This window comes from Heloderma suspectum, chromosome 1, assembly GCF_057233095.1.
Source record: "Heloderma suspectum isolate Gila_16-S chromosome 1, 16-S_ref, whole genome shotgun sequence".
Taxonomy (NCBI): domain Eukaryota; kingdom Metazoa; phylum Chordata; class Lepidosauria; order Squamata; family Helodermatidae; genus Heloderma; species Heloderma suspectum.
The window spans coordinates 31,388,752-31,407,856 of record NC_139458.1 but is presented as its reverse complement, the minus strand read 5'-3'; the positions used below and the strand labels follow the sequence as shown (position 1 = coordinate 31,407,856).

The following is a 19,105-nucleotide window of genomic DNA, read 5'->3' as shown; positions in this document are numbered from 1 at the left end:
GCGAGCAGTATATGGAAGGAGTAAAAAAAGAAGAAGATGCAACAGCCAGGAAATTATGAGTAACAGGGAAGGGGAAAACCAAATCTAGCAAGATCAGTTTAAAGAACAGGGATTAAAGAAGAAGCTCTATTCAGGGAAGGGGTCTTCACTTCATGGAACAGCCCAGACAGCTCATGCAGAAGGTCACAGGATCAACCCCCGGTATCTCCTGTTCAAAAGAGGATGGTTGCGGAAGATCCTTCATGAGACTTGGAGAACCACTGCCAGTTACAGCAGAAACAATATTGAACTAGATGGACTAATAGTCTAACTCGTATAAGGCAACTTCATATTGATGTTAACATAAGAACATAAGAAGAGCCGTGCTGAATCAGACCAAAAGCCTCTAGTTCAGCATTCCATTCCCACAGTGGCCAACCAGATGCCCATAGGAAGCCCACAAGTAGCACATGAGTGCAACAGCACCCTCCCAGTTGTGTTCACTAGCAGCTGGCATAGAGGTATGCTCCCTCTGCGACTGGAAGTAATACATAGCCATCATGAGGACTAGTAGCCATTGATAGCCTTATCCACCATGAATCTCTCTAGCTTCCTTTTAAAGCAGTCCACATTAGCGGCCATTGCTGCATTTTGTTCAACCATGACCGTAGCACCGATTCCTTTTCCAGAAATTAACTCTCACACACATTGGAACCTGTTAGTCTACTCCCTCTTTTAATACTGTTGACTAGTTTCTGTTCCACAGGCATCTGTCAGATTTAATGATTCCAAACATTAATCCTCTACAGAAGTTAACCAGTTTGTTAGATGGTGACCTGAGCTCCACAGAGTTGCTCGGGGATTTGTGCTATTTAAATCTCATCCACCTTTTCAACAGACGCACCCTGCTGCATGCTGGCCTTTTGTTTCAGTTCTTTTGGACTAACAGGAGAAAAATAAAAACACACCCGTTCTCTTCCTTGAATGTCTGAAATTGACTCCTCCCAGTTTCTGTCTTAGTCTTCCCATTTTTAACACCATAAGGGTGCAAACCTAGGCATGTTTAGACATTAAAAGGTCCTACAAGCATAGCTGGCTGGGGAATGCTGAGAGTTGTAGGACTTTTTAACGTCTAAACATGCATAGGATTGCACCTTAAAAGTCTGACCTAACACCAGTTTCAGATGGTTTTTTGACACGTTTGGCATTTGCACAAGGAACAAAACCTTACCAGGTCAAACCCATTTGTTCACAGTCCATCGATTAACAGATCCGTCTATCCCTATTTCTTTCTCTGCCACCTCTCTCTTTCTCTCTCTTTCTGCCATACCCTTCTCTCCCGTCCTCTCTCTTCCTCCTCGCCCAGCGAGGGACAAATCCAGGGAGTGACAAATCGCTCTTGCCAGAGGTCAGAACTGATCACCAGTTTTGAAATTAGGCTGAGGTTTGCTGGGGATTACGGATTTTTCCCCATTTTAGGACAAAATAGCCCAGGGGATTAAGAATTAATGCCAAAAATCTGGGAAAAAAAATGAACACCATTTAAATCCTATCCACAACCATTCATTAGTAGTTCACTGGTGGCCACCTGGTTGCCAGGGCTGAGTAGCAACCATCCCCTCACAGTCCCCAAACTGGATTGCCTCCAAAGAGCAAATACAAGGTTATTGGACCTTACGCTTAGCAGCTCCTGTGACGAGGAGAGGTGTGCACAAGGAACAAATGTGCTGTCCCTTGCCTTGGCCTTTGAGAGCCTCCCAGGCCCAAAGGAAAAAGCACAGACAAGGGGTAGCACCACCCCAGCTTTTCTTGGTTATCACAAATAGAAGGAAGAGTCATTCTGCATCCAGATGTGGATTTCGTAATAGTGGCACATAGGGACGTCAGGTCTTCTTGGATATGCTGGATGCCCATGTCTCTCCCGGAAAGAAAATCTAGTCCATTTAACACAATGAAAGTGATAGAGTTACTTAAAAGATTATTCCGGCACAGTAATTAATCTATAATACTTAACGGATGCTGCTCTTAGCAGTCTAGTCTGTTTGTAATATATATGGTGGTGGCAACCTGCAATTCTCCTCTACTCATGGAATTGTTTGTAACAAGAGATGTAGAGGCCTGGGAAAAAACTGGGGGGAAAACAGAAACATGCAGAACCCTTGCCCCCTTCCCCCCCTCCCAAAATCCCTGGGAAAAACATACTTTTTTTCCCCTGATTCCCCACCCCCTGGTTTTTGGACTTTCCCCCCCAGGCATTCACATCTCTATTTGTGACATGTAACAAGTCAGCCATTAGGCAAAGAAGAGAGCTTTGAAAACAAGCCCCACTCTATTTGAGTAGGATTACAAAAATCCATTCCCTGGGATATTGCTGGGTAATACTTAAGAATACTGTTTTCTTGTATTATCTACTATTTCAGTTATGTGATGACCTCTTGGGCAGTATCATGGGTTAGACCCAGGATCTGTGTTCCATTGATGGGAAAGCTCTGTTCATGGAAGGTGCCTCTGCCCGATTTTCAGGGATCCCTTCTGCCCCCCCCCCCGAGATCAACCCATTCAGCAGGATCCTGCAACCGTCTGCAGCATTTTCAGGGGGCTCGAGGGGCTGCTGTGGGGAGGAACAAATGTGCTGCTTCTGCAAGCCCAGCTACAGGTATCTAAATCTGGATCCAACCAAACAGGCGATAAGTAGGCCTTATCTTGAATTAGATTGGTGAAGAAACCCATTAGGAATTATTAGGAAGCAGCCTTAAGCTAAATAGGGATGTATGAGAAATTTGTTTCAGGTCGTTTGGAGTCAGGATTTACCCAGTTTGCAGCTTCCGGATCGAATACGGACTCAGATGCAATCGGCGGTCAAAGTCCATACATTTCCGAGCATGCAATGTTATTCGCGCACCCCCAAAAATGCGTTTGACAGCATGCGCACATTTGAAAAATGTGCATGAAAAGTGTATACATTTGAAAAATGGTCACAAATACGCCTTAATCAATGGTAGAAGAAGGAGTACATTTCAAAGATGAGCACAATTGATGCGTACATTTGGAAGCAAACGCATGAAAACATGCACAGATTTTCATGCGAAAAGGGAAAAACAACGCTCACAATCTGATATGGACTCGAATCGAAACAAGCTTCGAGATGGAATTCAGAGAACTTTGCCAATTCGCACATCCCTAAAGCTAAGTCACAGCATTTGTTCATCCAGCCCAGTACTGTCTACTCCTAGGGTCTCCAGCACCTCTTGACACATGCCAGGTTTCCTACCCCTCCTGATTTTTATTTCTTAAGATTTGTAAAAATTAAATTGTTTTTCAAACAGGGAGGCTAGCATTCTACATAGCTTCACCTCAGGAGCACTTGCAGCATTTAGTGCTGTGGCACCCACCCTCCCCTAATTGACATTAGCCAGGCCCCCACAGTTCTGACCTTCAGACATCTTGTTAAAACTCATCTCTTTACACAGGCTTTCCTTGAAGTGTGACCCAGCCAGCTCTGGTTTGTAGCACACAGCAGGGGAGTGCAGTTTTATTGCTCCCTGATTTGCATTGTGTTGTTTTTATTGCTACATTTATTGTTGTTTTTATGCCATTGTATTTTATGTTCACCACTTTGAGACCTATATCAGCATATACATTTGAATAATACCTAAATAACTAAATAGTGAAGTGCTACCCTCCAGCATCATCTTTATTTGGGTTCAAAAGCATAGTTTTGGAGTTCAGACCCCACCTCTGCCTTGTACTTTGGTTCTTGGGCAAGCTACTTTTTCTTTTAGTCTTACCAATTTGCCTTCTCAGAAATGAGTTTTGTGATCAGCCATGCCCAACATGGTAGCTGTTTTACGAATGGGCAAGCCCCCTCCCCCCATCCATAGCAACCTTTTTGTGAAAGGGCCCACACTCCCAAAATTGCAAATGTGTGTCCACCAACCCAAAAGGTTGGGGACCCCTGCCATACTCTGACTGGAGATTCCAAAAATTGAACCTGGGACCCTCTGCATAGAAACATGAGAAACCAGAGGCCACCAGCTAATGCCATTATGCTGTCCTAGTTATGGATTCAGGCTGAATACTTCTTTTGAGTCAGAGTTTGGCACTAGGGGTGGCGTGGGCACCGAATTCCATCCGGGAACCCGGCGGAATCCCCCCTGCCTGCACCCCTGAGCCCTGCTCGCTGAGCCCCTGCCCCCACTCACCCCCTCCTGCATCAGCGAGTGGCCTGCACTCACCCCAGAAGCTTCATTGAGCTCCACGGTTGCCATTTTTTGAAAAATAAAACGGCGATCGCAAAAATGTGCATGTTTGCACGTGCACAAAAATGTGCATTTTGTGTATGCAAATATGTGCATTTTTGCAAATGCGCATCTTCACGCATATGCAAAGCTGCGCATACGCAAATATGTGCATTCACAAAAATGCACATTTCCGCACATATGCAAATATGCACATTTTGCAATTGCCATTTTATTTCCCCAAAAATGGCTACTGCGGAACTCAATGAGGCTGCCAGGGTGAGTGCAGGCCACTCGCCAAGCACAGGAGGGGCTCGAGCGCAGTTTGGGGACCAGCGAGCGGGAGCAAGGGCTGGGTGGGCTCCTGGAGAACCCGGACAAGGTTTGCACATCCCTATTTGGCACTAGAACCTCTTGCCAAGACCAGGGCTCAGCCCTGGAACATGAGAGGGAGTGATCAAGAAGTGCATTTGAGCATACACAGAGTGCCTTTCCTTTCAGCCATAAGGGTGGGACGATGAGACCTCCAGGCAGGCTTGGGCAGGTGCTTCCCAAGTCTGAAGCTGAGTCCTATCCAGATCTACAGGGACTAAGGAATCAATCTAGGAATATCGCTGGTACTGAACAATTTTGGGGTGGTAATAACCTTGCAGCTGTCCAACCATAACCATTTCCTTTAAGCAGGCTCTTTGAATCAGACACTGATGATCCCTGCTCATCTCCCAGATTAAATTGGGATTTGGCACTGTATGAGAAAACAAGCTTCCCTGGAAGCACTCTAGTACCAGTCACAGGATGTTGCCTGAGAACAGGGGAAATTTACAATTCATGTGGCCTTTGTAGTAATTTTGTTAGCTCTAGGTAGCTGCCAGCCTCTCCAGGGCCTGATGGGAGTGATTGGTAAGTACCATAACAAAGGCAGGTTTAAAGACGGATTTATTTAAAAGAGGATCCGGGGGCTTTGAAGAATGTAATGAAGAGATTTACCCTTCCAAATGTACAGTGGAAGGAAGTACAGTGACTGCGGACCATCAAGGATTTCGTAGCATTAGGAGCTGTTCATTATTTTTCAGTGACACCCCATTCCCACTGTACATCGCTGCCTCTTATTCCATGCCGCCAGAGAGAATGAGAGATGCTCTTTATGGGGTTCCAAGTTGCATGAACAGGTCTGGTAAGTTTCTTTTTAGAACTGGTCAGTTGGGCCAGAATAATCCCTGTTTCACAAACCATGGTTAAAGTAAACCACAGTTTATCGTTATGTCTGAAATGGAAAACTGTGGCTGAATGGCTAGGTTCAGATATAATGCTACACCAGGGGCGGGGAACCTCTTTCAGCCCGAAGGCCAAATTCCACTTGGAGAGAAGCTTTTGGGGGCTGCATTCCCATGGCGGGCTAGGGGGGCAAAGGCAAAGGGGACAGAGCCAAAGGTGGGGGAGGGGAATCTCCCTGCATGGCAGTTAAGCTTGCGGGGGGGACGGGACTTTTTCTATTGATCTGGGATGATCATGCATAGGGTGCAAATTAACTGAGGAATTATTTTATTTGAGATTATTCAGATGAGAAATTATTTGGCTGGCTTTGCCTCCTGTGCTCCCAGGCCTAGCATTGCCCCTAAATACCTCGTCTGCCCAGAACACCCATGCCAGTTCCTTTGGGCTGAATAGTGTGCCATAGGCCAAGTTGTCACCTCCCAAGCTTGATGCCATTTTTGCTGACCAGTGTAACAAAGGACGTTATACAGGCTGTCACTCACTTCACTACATTCCTCCTGGTACTCAAGTCAATCCATGCAGCGAAAACATGTACTCGGACTCTTCCTAGGGCCCAAGGGAAGCCTGGCATGGTATGGCATATGTACAATGTAAGCAACTCGCCCCACAGTAACCTGTCACTAATTCAACCTCGAGGATGTTGCAGTATGATACATTATTTCTCGTACAGGCCGTGTTCTTCGGCTCAGCACAAAAATTGCCAAAAAGATAGTTCAGCAGTCCATTAAAAACTGGAAAAAAGCCAGCACCTCTTCACTGAAACCACCAGAGACTGATCAGATAGTAATGACTTTCAGTCAACGCTGACCTGATCTAGAGTAACGCCATCCATCCAGAGATCACAAATTTCTTTATCAAAGCTCCTCCAGATTGGTTATTAAAGACATCCTTGATTTCTTAGTATATAGAGACATCTCTGCTGTTTATGGGAGCCTTACTTACGAAATACTGTCTAGTTCTATAAAAACATGTTTGGCAGAACTACCCCCTTGCCCTTCATTCTGGCTGGTAATTATTGGGGCTGCAAGCCTTAAGTGGTTTAGGAAGCAATCCCTTGGCCGCTAGACAGCGGCTAGATGGCCTTAGGATATCTGGTTTTCTGGGAACCGACCTTCCCCCACTTCTGCTCTGCCTTTGAGGCAGTGTGGAACAGCTCCGTGCTCCACGTTCACAAGAGGAGTGTGGAGCAGCCAAAAAGGGGCATTCCTGGAGGGCATAAGAACGAAGGATACACTTGGATGTATGTATTTGTTTATTTTGTTTATTTCCTTTAAATTGTTTTGTCAGTAGATTAATCAAATTAAACATTAGTTGATTAATTGGTGGGGATAGTATTAACTGATGAGGGCAAATGAAGTTGCTATGTCAAAGAAGGAAGGATACACTTATTACTGTATTGATGTAGTTTATGTTGTTACAGTTTTTAAAAGCAGGATTAAAGTATTTTGAAATAAACACACAATACGTATTTGTCTTCACTTTACGGGGGGGGGGGAGAAAAGCACATAGGCAGTGATCCTGAATATTGTTACCTGGGAATAAATCCCATTGACCTCAAATCCCATGGACCTCAGAGGGACTTACTTCAAAGTAATTTTATTTATTTATTTATTTTTATACCACCCAATAGTCGAAGCTCTCTGGGCAGTTCACAAAAATTAAAACCAAACAGCACACAATAAAACAATTTAAAATATATAGAACATTAAAGCCACAATATAACAATGCAACCACAATAAAACCTAGCAGCAGTGCAGGAGTTTAAAATACAGATTTAAAACAGCAAAGCTAGAAGTTCAGAAAGCTAAAATGCTAAAAATGCTAAAATGCCTCGGAGAATAAAAAGGTCTTCACGTGGCACCGAAAGGAATACAATGTAGGTGCCAGGCGAACCTCGCTAGGAAGCTCATTCCAGAGCCGGGGTGCCACAGCAGAAAAAGCTAGGGATGGCAGAGAATTTCTCCACGAATCTCCGGGAGGCCGAATGCCAACGCATTCGGCTCCCTGAAATTGGTGGTGAAATTCTCCGCCCCCCCCATTACTTCCTTCGAATGTCCCTCTCGGCGGCGGGTCCCAGCGGTGTTTTGGCGGGGGCGGGGGCGGTGGCCGGTCTCCCGACCGGCTGCCGCCACCGCCATTACAAAGTAAAGTAAAAACAAAACAAAACACGTGATAGGCTACATAACGATTTACGTAGCCTATCACGGCTAGATTTTCAAAGTTTGAAAAAACTTTGAAAAAAAAAAAGTGCATACGCAAATGGAGGCACCCATGGGCGCCGCCATTTGTGTTCCTTATTTGGGCAGCGGTAGTCTATGTAAAGATTTACGTAGACTACGGCGAAAATAAGGGCAACGCTATTTGCGTTGCCCTTATTTTCGTCGTAGACTACGTAAATCTTTACGTAGACTACCCCTGCCCAAACAAGGAACGCAAATGGCGGCACCCATGGGCGCCGCCATTTGTGTACGCGCTTTTTTTCCCCCCAAAGTCACCCGTGATAGGCTATGTAAAGATTTACGTAGCCTATCACGGCTGACTTTGAAAATCACACCGTGATAGGCTATGTAAATCGTTACGTAGCCTATCACGTGTGTGTTTTTTTTTACTTTTTTTTTTTATTTCGCGGCTGGGGAGACGGGGCGCTCCCCCCCGGCCTGAATTTCGGCCGGGCGGGGCACCTCCCCCCCTGCCAAGAACTTTGGGGGGAGAACCAAAGCGCCTCCCCCCCACCGCGAAGCAAGCTGCGGGACCAGGTAAGGGACTTTTGTCCATCCTTAGAAAAAGCCCTCCTCCTAGTAGCCACCCGCCTCACTTCCTTTGGCAGGGGCTCACGGAGAAGGGCCGCTGACGATGATCTTAAGGTCTGGGCAGGCACATATGGGATGAGGCGATCCTTCAGATAACCTGGCCCCAAGCCGTTAAGGGCTTTAAATGTTAACACCAGCACTTTGAATCGGGCCCGGAAATGGACTGGCAGCCAGTGCAGCTGGAAAAGTACTGATGTAATATGAGCTCTCAGGCCAGTCCCTGTTAACAATCTTGCTGCCCTATTTTGGACCAGCTGAAGTTTCCAGACCGTTTTCAAAGGCAGCCCCACGTATAACGCATTGCAGTAATCCAGACGAGAAGTTATCAGAGCATGGATCACTGTAGCTAGGCTATCTCTGTCCAGATAAGGGCGTAGTTGGTATACCAGCCTTAGCTGATAAAAAGTGCTCTGTGCCACTGAGTTCACCTGTGCCTCAAGTGACAGTTCTTTAACAGTGTCAAGTTTTCTTTCTGTGCCTCAAGTGACAGTTCTGTAACGGTGTCAAGTTTCTGTCAAGTGACAGTAAGCATGCATAGGAGTTACTCACCCAGTTTTCTTCTAGAAAAACACTTTTTACAATGAAAACTTGGGATTTTCAGTGCAGAGATAAAGTAAATGCTCAGCATTGCTCATTATATTTAAAACTTTTGTGGATTTACATGCAGAGCTGAAATTAAACATACCCAGATTTCATCCAAACAACATCCGCTCTAACCCCCCCCCCCCCGCCTTTTAGAAACCGCAGTTCTTATTACTAAGGGATAGAATGCATCATCCAAATTCCTCACCTCGCCAGTGGGAATCAAATTGGCAAAACTAAAGGGATTCTTGCAACATTCTCAAAGAATCCTGATAAATTTGGACTTAAATGTTTTTTCGGCACTCCTCTAAACACCATGATAAAGTGTCCCTTGTGATTGCTCTAATATAGCTATAACGTCTTCACAGTGAAAGATTTTACAGCTATATTTATAAAGCTCTGTTTAGACGTTCTGAGTTTAGACAGAAGTGGGAAGAAACTGAGATCATGCCCACTGGCTTTGCCCCTTACCTCCATGCACCAATAAACTCTGTATGCACAGGTCCTATGTGCGGACATGCTGCACAGAGTCTGTACGCTTGTCTGGTTGTAGACCCTGTGCACACAGATTGGATCAACGTATGCTTCCACACCTTGGATAGCTCCTCTAGAGTTTCGATTGGTTCTGACTGAAACCCGGAGCAGATGCAGCGCCCTACTGACATTGGAACCACCAGCCTCCACTGCCTCCATGCACCGATTCTATCCTAATCAGGAATGTCTGAATAGGACTTCAGGAAGGGCTTAATCTGGAAGGAGGCTTGCTGGCTTTGTGCATCCCACAAACTGAATCCTCCATGGTCCAGCTAAGATTGTGTTTCTGGGGTTAAATGGCAAGGCCTAGTGGTGAAAGAGGTCTAGTTTGCATGCTCTTTTAACTATTTCCAGTGACTTCAAGAAACTAACTCCACAATTCTGTCTTTAAAATGGAAAAGGAAATTCTGATCAAACTACAGGGCCGGTTTCTAGAATTCAGTGGAGCTTCAGCTATTGGGTGGTATAGAAATGAATGAATGAATGAATGAATGAATGAATACATTGGAGAGTACATAAATAAATAAATACATCAGAGGACACTGCCCAGGGCTACCTCAAACCTCGAGCTGGCCCATATCCTACAGTATATAAAACATCCCAGCGTGGTGTAGTGGCTAGAGTGTTGGACTGGGAGCCAGGAGTTCCTGGTTCTAGTCCCCACGTGGCCACGGAAGCTCACTGGGTGACTTTGGGCAAGTCACAGACTCTCAGCCCAACCTACCTCACAAGGTTGTTGTTGTTGTTGTTGTTGTTGTGAGGATAACATGGAGAGGAGGAGGATTATGTACACACCTTGGGTTCCTTAAGGTAGAAAAAAGGTGGAATTTTAAATGCAATAAATGAGTAAATAAATAAATAATAGGTTACACTATTTGTCTATCCAATCCAGTATTGTCTGCTTGAACAGGGTCTCATTTCCGTCACCTGCTCCCTGATCTTTAAACTAGTCCTACCAGGGATGGGACCTGAGACCTTCTTCTGTGTAAAGTACGGTCCCTCCCCTGTCATTGCATAATTGGTGGTATCCATTAAATCCTACCAAGCTGTGTTGTTTAACTTAAAGGAAAAGCATGACAAATAGGATGCTTAACACACCAGGGGCTCAAATTGCCTTCCAGCTCCCCTTCCACCATCTGATTGCAATGTTCACCTGGAAAAGAAAGAGAAGGAGCAGCATTTGTTATGTGAATGAGCATTCTGGCTCATGTCCATCTCTCATTCACATTACTAATGACTCAAACAAGTGCTGTTTAGAGTGCTCCAATAATTTCCTATTTGTCAGAGATGATTCCAATTTTCTGCTGCACATCCTTGGTAAATCACTGTTTGGATTTTGTCCCTAATTTGCCTTGGGGAAGATGCCTTTTAAAAACTTCCTGAGTGTATGAGTCACTACTAGAGTTTCAGCCCCTTAATCCAGATTGCTAGAAGTTAAGGGCACAATCCAGTGGAGGCTGGTGGCTCCGATTTCGGTGGGGCTGTAAATCCATTCTAGGTTTCAGTCAGAACCAGCCAAAACTCTAAAGGAGCTATCGAAGGTGGTGAACCTATTTGGGGGATAGGTTCCAGAACCTTGGATAGCTCCTTTAGAGCTCTGACTGGTTCTGACTGAAATCCGGAATGGATTCACAGCCCTGCCAAATGGCATGTTTAGACAGAAAAAAGTCCTACAACTACCAGCATTCTCCAGCCAGCATGCTGACTGGAGAATGCTGGGAGGTGCAGGCCTTTTTTCTAAGCATGCATAGGATTGCACACTAAATCTCTGAGTGACAAGGGGAGGAAGATGCACCTTGTCCCTAGCATGCATGAGAAGGCATGCACAAAAACACCAGAGCTCCATGTAGCTGCCAGACTTCCATTTCTCCCACTGCTGCTGGTGAGGTTCACTTTGAATTACTGGTAACTTGTTACAGAACAATTATGCTTTTCTGGCATTAAGTTTAGTTAACCTAAAGAACAAGTATAAGAACATAAGAACATAAGAAGAGCCCTGCTGGATCAGGCCAAGGGTCCATCCAATCCAGCATTCTGTTCACACACTGGCCAGCCAGATGCTGACCAGGAACCCACAAGCAGGACATGAGCGCAACAGCACCCTCCCACCCATGTTGCCCAGCCTCATGGTACTGGAGGTAGCACACAGCCAGCAGGACCAGTAGCCACTGATAGTTTTTTTCCTCTAACCCCATTTTAAAGCCATCCAAATCAGAAGAATCTTCTAAATCCGTTCAGGAGAGCCTATTTAGAGTACATTAATAAAACACAAAGAATGCAAGAGGTGCCTTCAGCAATGTGTACTAAGGGTGGACAGAGGTCCTCTGCAGTCAGTGATCCATGATGGCAGAATGAGAGTGGCAAATGGAATAGGCTGTACGTTGTGTAGGAAAGCCGATGCCATCGTAAGTCATTTTGGCTCCACGGTGCCTAGGGACTCTTGTTATTTTAAGGACACACCTGTATGGGAACTGGCCATGCATGTAGCTTAGGGCACAATCCTGTGCACTTTTAGACAGAAAAAGGTACTACAACTCCCAGCATTTCCCAGCCAGCAGCTGGCTGGGGAATGCTGGGAGTTGTAGGACTTTTTTCTTTCTAAAAGTGCGTAGGATTGTACCCTTAGTGTTTTAAGTGTCCCTGTTTTCATTGGTGAGATGTTGGAAGTTCTGCTGCTTTAAACCTCACCTGTGACAACACCCTTTGGGTTTTGGATGCACCAGTTCAGAGCATCCAGCCCCTACAGTCCAACCATAAAGAGCCGGCTTTAATTCCTTATCAATCCACCCAGCAGACCAGAGGACACCCAAAGAGTAATTGAAAGTAATACGGCCCATTCAGGGAAAGGAGGACCCAAACCCCATGCAACATGGTGCTTCGGGAAGGGGAGGAGAACTGTTCCCTGCACACCTAGCTTGGTGATAAGATTCTAAACCAGATCCACAGTTCCAGTTAAAGTGTGTGGTTAAAATAACAAGACAGAGTCCCTAGGCATCTTTGAGCCAAAATGACTTAGCTTGATGTGAGCTTGCCTAGGTAACACCCTATTTCATCAGACTGGGGCCTATAAAAGTTCATGCTGGGAGTAAACTAGATTGGTTGTGGCTTCCAGTCAATTGTTTTCTAGTATAAGCTTTTTATGTTATTATCTTCTTGCCCAGACACATTCTTTGGTTACCCTTTATGCATGAGGGGAGGGGGAGGGGGAGGAGGAGGAGGAGGAGGAGGAGACAGACCTTCAACTCACATACGTCCACTTGCAAGGAGCGGTCACAGTCCTCCTTTGTCAGCAACGGATCTAGTTAAAAGGAAGTGCTACAGCCCTCAATGTTAAACAGGAAGTGCAGTCCTCCTCCTTGAGAACAGATCCACTTGCAGGGAAGACAGCAATGCCCGTCCAGAACCTGTGAGGACCACTGTAGGGAAAGTCAGTACCTTGTGCTGATTTTCTTTCAGTGGAGCCAGGTTTGCGAGGTTGCAACTCAGTGGACAGCACGCTTTTACGTTTAAACCAGCTTTCCCCAACCTGGTGCCTGACAGATGTTGAACTACAACTCCCATCATGCCCTGCTGACTGGGGATAAGTACATAAGAAGAGCCCTGCTGGATCAGACCAGGGGTCCATCTAGTCCAGCTTTCTGTTCACACAGTGGCCAACCAGCTGTCAACCAGGAACCCACAAGCAGGACATGAGCGCAACAGCACCCTCCCAACCATGTTCCCCAGCAACTGGTGTACACAGGCTCACTACCTCTGCTACTGGAGGTAGCACATAGCCATCTAGTAGCCATCGATAGCCTCTTTCTCCATAACTTTGTGTCCAACCCCCTTTTAAAGCCATCCAAATTGATGGCCGTCACGACATCCTGTGGTAGCGAATTCCATAGTTTAATGATGTGCTGTGTGAAGAAGTCTTTCCTTTTATCTGTCCTAAATCTCCCACCAATCAGCTTCATGGGATGACCCCGGGTTCTAGTATTTTGAGAGAGGGAGAAAAATGTCTCCCTATCCATATTCTCCACACCATGCATAATTTTTGGTACACCTCTGTCATGTCTCCCCTTCTCCTTTTTTCCAAGCTGTTGGAGAACAATCCCAACAAAACAATCCCAGCTATTATACCCTTCTCTCATAGGGGAGAGGATGTTGAGAGTTGTAGCCGAAAACATCTCAAGGGCACCAGGTTGGGGCAAGTTGGTGCCCCCCAGATGTCTTGAACCACAACTCCCATTATTCCATACTGGCTGGGGATGACGGGAGTTGTAGCACAACACATCTCAAGGGCACCAGGTTGGGGCAAGTTGGTGCCCCCCTGATGTCTTGAACCACAACTCCCATTATTCCATACTGGCTGGGGATGACAGGAGTTGTAGCACAACACATCCCAAGGGCACCAGGTTGGGGCAAGTTGGTGCCCCCCTGATGTCTTGAACCACAACTCCCATTATTCCATACTGGCTGGGGATGACGGGAGTTGTAGCACAACACATCTCAAGGGCACCAGGTTGGGGCAAGTTGGTGCCCCCCTGATGTCTTGAACCACAACTCCCATTATTCCATACTGGCTGGGGATGACAGGAGTTGTAGCACAACACATCTCAAGGGCACCAGGTTGCGGCAAGTTGGTGCCCCCCTGATGTCTTGAACCACAACTCCCATTGTTCCATACTGGCTGGGGATGACGGGAGTTGTAGCACAACACATCTCAAGGGCACCAGGTTGGGGCAAGTTGGTGCCCCCCTGATGTCTTGAACCACAACTCCCATTATTCCATACTGGCTGGGGATGACAAGAGTTGTAGCACAACACATCTCAAGGGCACCAGGTTGGGGAAGGCTGCTTTAAACACACTGGAAGTGCAGGGAACAAGATTGCCGGCCTTCTCCTCTGCTTAGACTGGGAAGCAGGATTCCACATTTAGGAATTCAGGAAGCTGCCTTATACTGAGTCAGACCTTTGGTCTGTCTGGTTTAGTACTTTCTACACGGACTGGCAGTGGCTCTCCAGTAGAGATGTACAAGACTCTTCTTACTGTTTGCAGATCATCCCATTCGCAACCCTGAAAATGAGCAGGAGCGTAACTCCCGGGAAATTTTCGCAATGCCCTGAGCTTGTGTTTGCGTTTGAAAGTGCACACTTGCATGAGTGCGCACTTCCAGAAATACACACTTGTGTGGGTGTGCACTTCTGGAAATGTGCATTTCCCTCCAAAACTGCATTTTCACGCTTTAGCCTATGGGAGGGAGATGTGCCTTTGGGTGCATGCTTGGAAAAGTGTATACGACGTTTCATGTTTCAAAAGTGTGCGCTTTTCCTGTTCAGAAAAAAAACAAGCGTCACACATTCGGGAACAATAACGGGTTGAGATGAGTCATGAGCATCGAGGTGGAAAACAGAGGACTTCAACGAGCTCGAACATTCCTCATTTTCCCATCCCTGCTCTCCAGGTTTTCAGGCTGAGAAGAGTCTTTCCCAAATCTAGCTGGAGATGCCAGGGACTGAACCCGGGACCTTTTGCAGGCAAAGCTGAGGCCTCGCCACAAAGCCCCTCCCTATTCTTACCTCTACAGAGGCAGGGAGAGGAATGAACCAGGGGAGGAACAGGCAGAAGTAGACATAGTCATCTTGTATCTTGCTTTATTAGTACAGTAAATAAAGATGTAATTAATTACATCTTGGCATCCATATTACATGGCATTCATAAGTAGAGCCCAAGTGAGGGACGTGACTGGGATGAAATATCCATTGAATCAGCTGTTGAAACAAATGGTATGGACACACCCATGGCGCTTGGTGTTGCATTTGCTACAAACCCAAGGACATTGTGCCACACAGTGCAGGACAATGGAGAGATTTTGCAGCACCCTGCATGTACCCCATTAAAGCTATATAAAATAATAATACACATTGTAGGGGGAAAACACCCTGAGATCAAAGGTCTATGCTGTGTCGCATCTGCTCTAGAAAGCAGAGCAATTAAGACCTAAACATTAATTTCTGCACAACATGGGCAAAACCAACCCATCAAGGACTGTACATTAGCCGTAGGCACAATAATCAGTATTGCAAAATCCACGCCAAAAAATAAGGTCTTATTTTTCCACTGAGTAGATTAGGCTAGAGCAGAAGCTCCTGTCATTAAATGGGGCTGGGCTGCTTAATATAGCAGAAGTGAAGAGCTCAAGCCCCTGTGAGTCACCGTCTTTATTGTAAGCAGGCTGTGTGATGGCTTCCTGGGAGGGACTCAATTGAATCTGTTGCTCTCAGGATGGGTTTCGGTGAGTGTTGAAAAGGCCAGACGTCCAAAGCCCTGTTTTACGCTCCTAAAACTGTGATTCATTTCTGCAAAGCACAGAGTCCTTGATTACTTACATCTAATGGGTCTTTTGTCACTGGCTTTGTAGGGATGAAAGTCAACATCTTGGAACAATATTACTTTTGCAAAGCTTGTTTGTTTAGGAGAACAGCCTCTTGTCTGGATTGGGTGCAAATGTGTAGGGGTAGCCTAAAGCAGGGGTGCAGAACCCACAGCCTGTGAGCGTAATCTGGCTCGCTGAGCTCTCCAATCCAGGCCGTGGAGCCTCAGGAGGAATGCCCCGCGGAGGGAATCCTGACTGTTATCTTCAATCTGAGAGAAGAATTAATTACCTTCTTTGGTGCTGAAGACAGGGCTTGAATCCAAGTCCCAGAATCTGTCTGGAATGACTATCCAGTGCATCATTTTGGAACAAATAATAAAGAAGAGTGCTTCTGAGCATATGCAGAATGCCTTTTACTAACCTGCTAATATAAAAATTGCCATGTTTCTTTTTACTTCTCTTCACTACCAAATAAAGAACCTTTGTGTTTCACTTAAGGCTCAAGACAGATTACTGCTTCTCTTTTCCAAAAATGGGGCAATCTGACACTCTGCATTTCTCCATCCCAGCAATTTTGATATTTTATCTAATTTTAATATTATTGATGATTTAATTATATTTTTTTACTTCCATGGGGTCACGAAGAGTCAGACACGACTTAACGACTGAACAACAACAACAATATTTCTATTTATAGGTTTTAACTGTATACGTTTTTAATGTTGTAAAGCCACCTTGAGTCCTAGTATTGGGAAAAAGGTGGGATATAAAATAATAAAATAATAATAATAATAATAATAATAATAATTCTAGATGTAACCTAAAACCTGCACAGTACCCAATAAAGCTCATTCTAATTACATCTGCTTTCTCTTCCTATCCTGGCTGCTTCTAGACAGAGGGCTCCTAGCACTACCATTTAGAAGGCACTGTGCAGCTATTCCATCTTTTCTTTGTTAGCGGATCTTCTGTGGTAAGAGAAAAGACGGAAAAAGTGGCAAAAAGCACAGGAGGGTTACGAGCAGAAGACGACATCGTGTAGAACCCCTCGCAAAATTCCGTGAGTGAGGCAAGGTAATGGCAGGAGAAAAAGCCTTGTCTGGAAGCACCATGTAAATAAATGCAGATTTTTCAGCTTCAGCGTCTGGCCAGCGTTGTTTTCCTGGCCCCACACCCTGACGAAGAGTTCTGAAGAACGCAAAACCTTGCTCACGATTTCATGACATTTTGGTTGGCCCAAATAAAGCAGGGATGTCGAACCTCTTTTTCAGCTTGAGGGCCAAATTCAGTTTTGGAAAAACTCTCGGAGGCCACATTCCAGACCTGGGCAGGGCCGAAGGCAAAACGGGGTGTGGCCAAAGGCAGAAGGGATGAAGCCAAAATACCAAAAACACCAGCATATTTTATCTTAGAGCTCTTACTCCTGGCAACTAAGACATTTTCAACCTTCTGGAATAGCAGCTGCACAAAAGCAGGGAAATCACCAAATGATGGTTGGTGGTGCCAACTGGGGAATTCCAAAGGGCCAGGCTGGGACCCCAGGCAGGCCAGATTATGGCTGTAGACTTGAGGTTGTGCACCCATGTAATGAAGGGTTATTTCCCACTGTGGATTTTTAATTTTCTTTTCTTATGAACAACACTGTTTTTTAATGACTGAATAACCACGCCAAGCTGTATATCTGTAATTAGGCTAGGCAGAAATCCCAGGTCAAAAAGAGCTTAGGGTAGAATCCAATGTGGCGATTCTACCCCCACCGATTCTCTTCTGCCCCGCCAATTCCACTGCCTAAGTGACCCCCACTGCTTGCACAATGGCAATTTAGCATTTCCAGGGCAACCCAAAATGACCAGACTCATTTTTCAGTGGAGCTCACATAAGGGTTCCCTCAGGAAGCACTAAGTCTCCCTTGCATAAGCAGTGGATCCTGCTTGCACAATGGAATTGGAAGGACCCACCACTTGCGGGAGAGAATCGGTGGGGTGGAAAGAATCGGTGGGGGCGTAAGCGCCCCTCTGGAGTCTGCTCTTTGTTTCCACATCCGCCTAAGCCCCTACAACTCTCTTTTTATTTATTTTATTCATTTAAGATATTTTTAACCTGCTTTTCGAGACAAAGTCTCCTCAAAGCAGCTACAAGGTACATTTTTAAAACAGTAAACACATAGTGTTTGTGTATTATATAGATTTTGTAATCTGCCCCGAAAATATTTGTTATTGGGAGGCTTAAAATATAATCAGTTAACTATAATTAAAACAGCAACATAAAACATTTAAATTAACAAAGTAAATTCCAATTTACAAAATTGGGAGAGGGACAGGGGGAGTGCGACCCTGTTGATTTTCTGGACCTCTCAGCGGCTTTCGATACCATTGACCATGGTATCCTTCTGGATAGGTTGTCTGGGTTGGGAGTTGGAGGCACTGCACTACAGTGGTTCCGCTCCTACTTGGGTGGCTGACTCCAGAAGGTGGTGCTGGGGGATTATTGCTCTGTGCCATGGCAATTATGCCATGGGGTTCCACAGGGCACTGTTTTATCCCCCATGCTGTTTAACATCTACATGAAACCGCTGGGGGAGGTTATCCGGAGGTGTGGCCTGAGGTGCCATCAATATGCGGATGACACCCAGCTCTACCTCTCTTTCTCATCAAAACCAGGTGAGGCAGTGGCTGTTCTGAATCAGGGCCTGGGCACGGTAATGGACTGGATGAGGGCCAATAAACTGAAACTCAATCCAGACAAGATGGAGGTACTGTTTGTGGGTGGTTCGTCTGCCCGGATAGGTGATATTCAACCTGTTCTGGAGGGGATTGCACTCCCCTTAAAGGATCAGGTTTGTAGTTTGGGGGTGCTCTTGGATCCAGAACTGTCACTTGAGGCACAGGTAAACTCAGTGGCATGGAGCACTTTTTATCAGCTTAGGCTGGTATAGCAACTACGCCCTTATCTGGACAGAGATAGCCTAGCTACAGTGATCCATGCTCTGATAACTTCTCGTCTGGATTACTGCAATGCGTTATACGTGGGGCTGCCTTTGAAAACGGTCCGGAAACTTCAGCTGGTCCAAAATAGGGCAGCAAGATTGTTAACAGGGACTGGCCAACGAGCTCATATTACGCCAGTACTGTTCCAGCTGCACTGGCTGCCAGTCCATTTCCGGGCCCGATTCAAAGTGCTGGTATTAACATTCAAAGCCCTTAACGGCTTGGGGCCAGGTTACCTGAAGGATCGCCTCATCCCATATGTGCCTTCCCAGACCTTAAGATCATCATCAGCGGCCCTTCTCCGTGAGCCCCTGCCAAAGGAAGTGAGGCGGGTGGCTACT

The 19,105-nt window shown here is 45.8% G+C and overlaps 1 protein-coding gene across 7 annotated transcripts in view; it reads right to left on the bottom strand.

Annotated features, from left to right (window-relative positions):
- SYNE3 (spectrin repeat containing nuclear envelope family member 3) overlaps nucleotides 1-19,105 on the bottom strand; it is a 153,081-nt gene that overhangs the window by 118,882 nt on the left and 15,094 nt on the right. The window lies entirely within an intron of this gene.